The sequence below is a fragment of the Chrysochloris asiatica genome, unplaced genomic scaffold (assembly GCF_000296735.1).
Source record: "Chrysochloris asiatica unplaced genomic scaffold, ChrAsi1.0 scaffold00077, whole genome shotgun sequence".
Taxonomy (NCBI): Eukaryota; Metazoa; Chordata; class Mammalia; order Afrosoricida; family Chrysochloridae; genus Chrysochloris; species Chrysochloris asiatica.
This window is the reverse complement of record NW_006408595.1, coordinates 6368977-6377257: the sequence shown is the minus strand read 5'-3', so window position 1 is coordinate 6377257 and position 8281 is coordinate 6368977.

Genomic DNA, 8281 nt, shown 5'->3' with positions numbered 1-8281 from the left:
TCTTTTCTCTGTTGTTAAGAATGTTATTTATTGGTCCAGTGGTGAGGATTTTTGTTTTCTTGACATTGAGATGCAATCCATACCGAAGGCTGTGTTCTTTGATCTTCATCAGTAAATGTTTCAAGTCCTCTTTACTTTCAGTAAGCAAGGTTGTATCATCTGCATATCACGTTGTTAATGAGTCTTCCTCCAATCCTGATGCCACGTTTTTCTTCATAGAACCCAGTATCTCGTATTATTTGCTCAGCATACAGGTTGAATAAGTATGGTGAAAGAACACAGCCTTGTCGCACACCTTTACCAATTTTAAAACATTCAGTGTTCCCATGCTCTTAGTTAAAAAATACATCTCCCGTCCCTTCAGAACAAACCCCCTCCAAGCCTGAAACTCAAAGGGAACACGTAAGCAGGCATGTAAGCTCGCTGGTGACAGTGTTGATCTACATGTGAGTGGAAATGGGGGAAAGGCAGTAATGAAAATATGGGCTGAGTTCGACCACATTCCATAGACTTCTGTCTACACTGACATGAAAAAGAGAAGAGGAAGGGCTGGTTGGTACAAAGTTTGGGGTGACTGGGAACTTCTGAGCCCATGGACACTGACCTAGCCATGAAGGACTAGAGCTGAGAGTGAAGCATCCAGTTGATATAAGTGGGGGAAGATGCAGAAGAATGCCCAAACTTGCAGATAGTACCAATTTGACCTAACTTCTATGGCTGATGACCAAAGCTAGACTAGAGGAAAATAAAGAAATCTGATAAAGGAAGCAAATGTAACTTATTACAATTTGATGAATTTGACCTATACGTATGAATGTACTAACTCAAAATATCAACCTACGGGGAAGAAGTCTTCACATCAGGATCAAGCCTGTCCCCTCCGGTATACAGGGTAGATAGGGATGGACAAATTAGACATTGGCTACTTAAAATGGTGGGGTGGGGAAGCTATAAAGGCACTAAGTTGCTGGCTTATAAATTTTCAAGAGGCAGTTTAGTTTCAGAGTGTTTGGGGGAAGGTAAGACTCCCCACAGAATAGATTTCATCTTGTTTAAATGTGTGTGGTGAAAGGAGATGAGGATAAGACTCTTGATTCAATAGTAATTGTTATCATGACTAATTGCTATTGTCACAACTGTAAAGGTAGAAGTTTTATAATATAAAGAGGTAGTTAATCTCACATTTCAGAAACAGGGGATCCTATAACCATTAAGAAAAAAGAGCATGAGTGGAACATTGACCTAACCAGAGAAGCAAAAACAACAGAGATGGAGGCAGAGGTGATGGCATGGAGAGATAGAGCTGCTGAGGACTCTGTTGTTGTTGTTGTTAAGTGCCGTTGAGTCGGTTCCGACCCATAACGACCCTATACAGGGTTTCCGAGGCTGTAAATCTTTACGGGAGTAGATAGCCTCATCTTTCTCCCGTGGAGCGGCTGGTAGTTTCGAACCGCTGACTTTAAGGTTCACAGCCCGATTCGTAACGACTCTAGACTCATGGAAAGAGAAAGGCTGTGTACTGGCGGCTTGCAGGATGTGCCCTTTGGTTGTTTAAATGATTATATATTTCTGAGTGTTTTTCTGTACATCAAAAACAAAAAACACAGAGGAATATAAGCATATACTGTTAAATGATTATACATGGAGGGGATTGTAATCATTACAGTGAAGCAAAATACAATAGGATAAGTACAAAACCCATGCTCTCCCATGTAAACTATCACTCAACTCACAATAAAAGCTTTAAAAAAACAAAAATGCATCTCCCTAGAAAAAGTAAACATCCTTTTAGTTCACTGGTCATTCAAATTTCCAGTTTCCTCTGCTGTCAGCTGCCTATAGCCATTGCTCAATATATATCCTTTGTCTTATTCTTTTGATATATTCTGGATATAAATCCACTGGGTATTATAAACGCTGAACATATCTCATCCTAGTCATGTCCTTTGCCTTCTAGTATGGTTTATAATGTCGTATACTGAACCTAAAATTTTCTTTTGGGAGACAGCGAATGTACTAGTCTTTATCCCTTCTAGTTCATTTTTAACCAGAAAAACACAAACAAAAACAAAACACAGTTGTATTAAATCAATTCCAACTCACAGCAACCCCGTATGTGTCAGAATAGAACTGTAATGTCTTCCACAAGGTTTTCAATATTTTTCAGAAGTAGACGGGTCCTTTTTTTCCAAAGTGCCTCTGAATAGACTCGAGCCTCTAACCTTTTGATTAGCAGCTGAGCAAATGAACTGTGAACACCATTGGTTCTTGATCAGATGCTAGCTCCTAAAATGCTTCATAATTGTAATACTTCAGTTTGTCTTCTCAAATTGCCCTTTGACAGTTTCTGTTCAGCTTTTACTTCCTTATTTCTACCATTCGCTTTAGTTTCACTATGCTCTAGAGCAAGTTTCAAAATCTCTTCAGATACCCATTTTGTTCATTTTTTTCTGTACTGTTTTTAATGACATTTTGCTTTCTTCATGAATGATTTTCTTGATGCCATCATCAACTCTTCTGATCTATGGCCATTAGTGTTTGATGCACCAAATTTGTTCTTGAGATGGTCTCTAAATTCAGATGAGATATATTCAAGGTCATGTTTTGGCTCCTGTGAACTTGTTTTAAATTTCTTCAGCTTCAGCCTGAACTTGTATATGAACAATCAATGGTCTCTTCAATTTGTTGTTCCTGGCATAGTAAACCATATTATTATTGGATTCAAAATGGCCAATATCAGTCTATTTCAGCTAACTAATGCCTAGGATATTTATATTTATGCATTGGATTTAATTTTTATTGTTCATATTTTCCTAGATTCATATTTTAATATTACATGTTCCATTATTGTTGGATGTTTACAGCTGTTTCTTCTCATTTTAAGTTTGGATCCATCAACAACTGAAGATCCCAAAAAACTTTGCTCCACCCATATCATTACAAGTAACTCTACTATGAGGAGGCACTTTTTCCCCTATCATATTTTGAGTGCCTTTCGACCTAATGGACTCATTTTCCAGCACTATATCAAACACTATTTTGCTGCTATTCATAAGGCTTTCAGTCGCTAACCATTCCGAAGTGTCTGCTTCTTTTCGTCATAGTCTGTCTTAGTCTGAAACTTCCACTGAAACCTATTCACCATGGGTGATCCTACTGGTATTTAAAATACCAATGGCATATCTTCCAGCATCACAGTAACACAAAAGCCACTGTTTTGGTGGTGGTGGTTAAGGGCCCTCAAATCAGCACCAATTTATACTGACATTATGCTCAACAGAACAAAACACTGCCTTTTCCTGTGCCAACCTCACAATCATTGCTACACTTCAGCCCATTGCTGCTGCCACTGTGCCAATCCATCTAGTAGGAGGTAGAACTGCCCCATAGGGTTTCCAAACTGTCAATTTTTCAGAAGCAGCACATTTTCTCCCACGGAGCAGCTAAGCACTTAACCACTATGACACCAGGTCTCTTTTGATCCACTCAGGGACTCCTGAAAATAATATCAGATTCACAATTCTGTGTCCATAATTTCAAACTCTAAAAAACTTCCCAAACCAAAAGTTGATTTTAAAACAACAAAAACTGATTTGGTGGAAAACTGACCCAAACTGATTCATAGTCCTCAAATAACACTTAGTGTGATTATGTATTTTGCTAAAAAATTAATGGTTATGATGATGAATATGTTTAGGAGCCCTTGGGTAGTATTAACACACTTGGCTGCTATCAAAAGGTTGGAAGTTCAAGTCCACCCACAGCAACTTTTGCAGAAATGCCTAGTGATCTGCTTCTACAAAGTCAGCCTTTGAAAATACTATGGAGCACACAGTTCTACCCTAACACACAGGGTCTTCCTAAGTTGGAGTCCAGTCAACAGCAATTTGTTTAAGACATTCATATCATAGTACCGTTCTAAAATCTGAAAATTTCTGATTTTAAAAATCTCTCATCCAGGAATGGTTCTAATAAAAATAAAAGACAACAACAGGTGCTGGTAATGAAATCTAGAAATTAAAAACCTCATCCATTGTTGTTGGGATCCTAGAATGGTACCGACACTGGAAAACAGTCTGGTAATTTCTCAAAAAGTTCAACAGAACTGTACTACCATGTTGCTACTGTTAAATCAACTACAACTTGTGGTGATTCTATAGAAAGACCCCCAACAAGAAGAATTGACACAGTGACAGCAACAATGGACTCAAACAGAACAATTGTGAGGCTGGCACAGGACAGGGTAGTGTTTTGTTCTGTTGTACACAGGGTCGCCAAGAGTCCAAACCAACTCAAGGGCACCTAACAATAACAACATAGGACAGAACAGACTTGCCCCATAGGGTGTCTAAGGCAATCATCTTCATGGGATCAGATCGCCAGGTCTTTTCTGTGGCAGTCACTGGTGGGTTCAAACGACAGCCTTTACATTAGCAGACAAGTGCTCAGCCATTGTGCCACCAGGTTTCTACCTTACTTAAATATGAGGCTACTGAAGATACCATGACACAGTGATTTCACTCCTAGGTATATATCCAAAAGGGAAAGCAGGAACACAAATATATATGCACGCCAGTGTTAGTTTCAGCACTAATCATAAGCCAAAAGGTGGAAATAACACAAGTGTCATCAACAGATGAATAAGTAAACATAATGTGGTACATATATTCAACAGAATATCACTCAGCCGTAAAGAGATGTGAAGTCTGAAACATGTTCCAGCATGGATGAACCTTGAAGACATTATGCTGAATGGAATAAGTCACAAAAAGACAAATGTTTTATGATCCTACTTATATGAAATATCTAAAGTAGGCAAGCATAAATATACCAAATTATGAGTGGTTATCAGGGCAGGCAGGAAAGGAAACAAGACTCATTGTTTAGACAACACTGAGCTTCTGTTAAGGCTGATGGAAATTTTTGGAAATGGATAATGATGATGATTGAACAACATAAGGAACACAATGTCGCTTAATTATATATATGACAAATGTTGATATGGCAAATGTTTCATTACATATATATTTACCATACACATAGCGTAGTGGTTACGAATCGGGCTGCGAACCACAAGATCAGCAGTTTGAAACTACCAGCTGCTCCGCGGGAGAAAGATGAGGTGATCTGCTCCTGTAAAGATTTACAGCCTCGGAAACCCTGTTCTGGGTCGCTATGAGTCGGAAACGACTTGACGGCACTTAACAACAACAACAACATACACACAAACCAAGATCCAACTCCATGCTATCTATAAGAGAGAAAGCTTAAATCTAGACACAAATAAAAGGAGAGAAAATATATACCATGCAAAGAGTAATCAAAGCAGTCAGAATGACTATGCTAATATTAAACAAACTAAACTTTAGGACAAAAAAATATTACTAGAGACAAGAGGAACATTTCCTAACAACAAAAGGACAAATTATTCAGGAAGATAATTACACATACCTGAAAATAGAGCTCAAAACAGAAAGGAAAAATTGACAGAATCGAAGGAGGAAATGATTAATTCAACAAAAGTGGTTGGCGGCATCGGTAACATTTTAGAACAACTAGATAAAGTCAGCAAGACTGTAGAAGACAAACAATACCATTATCTAGCTTGACCTAACTGACATTAATAGAAAACTCTGCATAAAAATAGCAGAATATACATTCTTTTCAAGACATAAGTATCCTTCTCTGGGATAAACAAAATACAGGCTATAAAACAAGTCTCAATAAATTTAAAATAGAAATCATACAAAGTACATTTGCTGACCACAATGGTATTAAGTTAGAAATAATCAAAGAAGGAAATTTGGGAAATCCACGAACACAAATATAGACATATTTTAAGCCTTCCATAGTCCAGGTTCTATATCCATGGATCGAAAAAAAAAAAAATTTTTTTTTTTTTTGGGGGGGGGAGGGAGGAGGAAGGGGGGAGTCCCAGAAAGCTCCAAAAAGCAAAACGTTGAATTTGTCGTGCACCGAGCACTACGCTGAATGCAAGGGAATGAAGTGCTGTGCAGGTATATCCTGCTGTAACCTCCTGCCATTTCATGAACCCTCAATCTCTCTCCAGCACTCCTTGAGTACTGTTTACTTCACATCTCATTTGTTTACTACTTGTGATGTGTGTATGCTTTGTTTCTGTGGGTGGGAAAAAAAACCGACTCATAAAAAGCAATGAAGTGGTCAAAGGCGAAGGGGTCTACAATGCTATTTACATAGCATTTACTTTGTACTGCTGTTGTTAAGTGCCATCAAGTCAGTTCTGAACCACAGAGACCCGTATAGGGTTTCTGAGGAGCAGGTGGTGAGCTTGAACCGCCAGCCTTGTGGTTCAAACCAACCCTGAAGTCCAGCGCATTAACCCACAGCATCACACCAGGACTGCTTCCTTTGTATTTTGTATTATAAATAATGTACAGATGATTTAAAGTATACCGGAGGATGTGCACAGGTAATATACAAATACTATGCAAGGAGCTCTGGTAGCGTAGTGGTTACGAATCGGGCTGCGAACCTTAAGGCCAGCAGTTCGAAACTACCAGCCGCTCCGCGGGAGAAAGATGAGGCGTTCTGCTCCCGTAAGGATTTACACCCTCGGAAACCCTGTACAGGGTCGCTATGGGTCGGAACCGACTCGAAGGCACTAAACAACAACAAACAATGCTAGCTTATATAAGAGACTTGAACATCTTCAGATTTGGGTTTCTAAAGGGAGTCCTTGAATCAATTTCCTATGAGGCAATGAAAGAATCAACAAGGTATTAGAAAATATTATAATTTCAATTAAAATAAAGTCTCAACATACCAAAATTTATGAATACAGCTAAAGTAGTACTGAAGGGCAAACTAAAATAATGACATTAGAAAAGAAGGAAAGGTTAGCATATCAATAACCTATGCTCCTACCTGAAGAAACCAGAAAAATTAGAGTGAATAGTAAGAGCGGTCAAACCCAAGGCAAGCAGAAGGGAAGAAATAATAAAGATCAGAGGGGAATTCAATAAAATAGAAAAAGCAGACCATAAAAACAGAAAGAAAACAAAAAATTACATTAAAAAAATAAAAAGTTGTTTCTTTGAAAATATCAGCAAAATTTAGGAATCTTTAGATAGACTAAGGCAAAGAACAGGGAAATTGAAAAGAAAGAACAGTAATTAGCACAATCAAGAGTGGACATTATTGCTGACCTTTTAGGAAATAAAAGGATTGTTGCTGTTACAAGTTCTGTCTAGCTGATTCACACTCATAGCGACCTGTGTAGGGTTTCCGAGGAGCAGCTGGTGAATTTGAATCGCCGACCTTGTGGCTAGCAGACCAGTGTGTATCCTATAGTGCCACACCAGGACTCCACTATAAAACAAAAAATATGAATAGTCTATGTATTCATTTTGTATTGCTGCTATTACAAATGATCTCAAATTTAGTGGTTCAAAGCAACTCTTTTTTTTTTTAGTTTAAGAGTCCTGGTGAGGCACTGTGGTTAATGCGCTAGCCTGCAGAGTCGGTTTGAACCTCAAGGTTGGAGTTTAAACTCACCAGTCGTTCTTCCGAAACTCTAAACAGGGTCGCTAAGGGTAGAAACCTACTCAATGGCGCTTCACAACAACAACAGTTTTGTTTTTCCATTTAAAGAGTAAGAGATTTATATTTGAAGAAGTGAAGGTTTTACGTTTGTAACTACGAATTAACATAGAAGATAATGTACTTCAAATATAAGTTAACTTCATCTGTAATAATCAGCATCCCGGTAAAAATATTGAAGTTATTTTTCAGGTATTCTGCTTGAAGCAGCATAAAGGACAGGTAATCCATTTTTCATGTCAACAGATTTGTTAAATGTTAATAGCAGCCACTACAACTATCAATAAGGAGCTCTGGTAGCGTAGTGGTTACGAATCGGGCTATGAACCGCAAGGTCAGCAGTTCGAAACTACCAGCTGTTCCTCAGGAGAAAGATGAGGCTTTCTGCTCCCGTAAAGATTTACAGCCTCGAAAACCCTGTACAGGGTCGCTATGAATCGGAACCGACTCCATGGCACACAACAACAACTATCAAGGAGTTCTGGAAAGGTGCTATAGGATAAGCACTGAACTACTAACCATAAGGGCAGTGTTTCGAACACACCAACCACTCCTTGGAAACTCTATACAGGGTGGCTATGAGTTGGAACTGTCTTGACAGCACTAACAACAACAACCATAAGACCTAAAGTCTGTTTTTCACTTCAATATATTTCATTTTAGTGTGTGTCAACTGCATGCAATACTTGGAAATTATTGT